Source organism: Oryzias melastigma, linkage group LG9 (assembly GCF_002922805.2).
Source record: "Oryzias melastigma strain HK-1 linkage group LG9, ASM292280v2, whole genome shotgun sequence".
NCBI lineage: Eukaryota > Metazoa > Chordata > Actinopteri > Beloniformes > Adrianichthyidae > Oryzias > Oryzias melastigma.
Window position 1 is genome coordinate 4,663,236 of NC_050520.1, and position 816 is coordinate 4,664,051.

The window sequence follows — 816 nt, forward strand, 5'->3', positions numbered from 1 at the left end:
ACATTTAGAATATATATATAAATATATATATCGGTAATGTTAATTTTAGGATATTCTATTTATACAATTTTCGTTTTTGCTAAATTATTTTAAATGTTATTTTGTCTTCTTTACAGAAATTGACATTTTAATAACTATAAATGTTGTCAATTTTTACTTTTTTTTATAACTTTACTGAATTGTTATTATCAATAAAGTTTTCTAGCTAACAACCAACAGCATTTTTCCCGCTCACCTTTGCTTGCCTTCTCCGTCTCGGAAACGGTCTCGAAGCCGAAGTGAGTTTCTCCGCCGTTCTCGGCTGCACCGCTGAACCACCGACAGTCTGGCCGCCGCAAAACGGCGGAGAAACAGACATTTTGCGGGACAAACTGCGGACGAACGTTCTATTCCATCCCTCCTGACCGCCAGAGGCGGTGCTTCAAGCACTGGATGATCCTTCATGCGCATGCGTAGTTCGAGAATTAATGACAACAAAGTCATCTGTGACCTCCTGGTGACCCCACGTGAAGGTATAAAGTCACGTGGCACCAAGAGCTCAGCCCCAACTTCTTCTCGCTCGTGTGCGTGGTAACTATTTGTCTCCACTACGAGTTGAGTTCTCTTACTCTACCTGCTGCCTGTAGCTCGTGACGTTCGCGTCGGAGTTGTGAGAGTGTCTCACCCTCCAGGAGCTGTGCGGGTAGTTTTCCGCTGTGGCGTGCGCCTGCCGCCGCTTGCCTTTGTGGCTTTTCCTTTGGTTTGTTTTCTTTTCCAGATTGGACCGGCGTGCTCGGACGTACCTGCTGCCGACTTCCGCCGTTCGCGGCTCTCGCC

The 816-nt window shown here is 46.1% G+C and overlaps 1 protein-coding gene across 1 annotated transcript in view; it reads right to left on the reverse strand.

The window, feature by feature from the left end:
• Positions 1–382, reverse strand: part of LOC112148711 (2-methoxy-6-polyprenyl-1,4-benzoquinol methylase, mitochondrial) — a 3,115-nt gene extending 2,733 nt beyond the window's left edge. The window contains exon 1 of the mRNA XM_036213669.1: positions 236–382. The gene's annotated coding sequence lies outside the window, so the exon portion shown is untranslated. The remainder of the gene's footprint in view (positions 1–235) is intronic.
• Between the last annotated feature and the right edge of the window lie 434 nt (positions 383–816).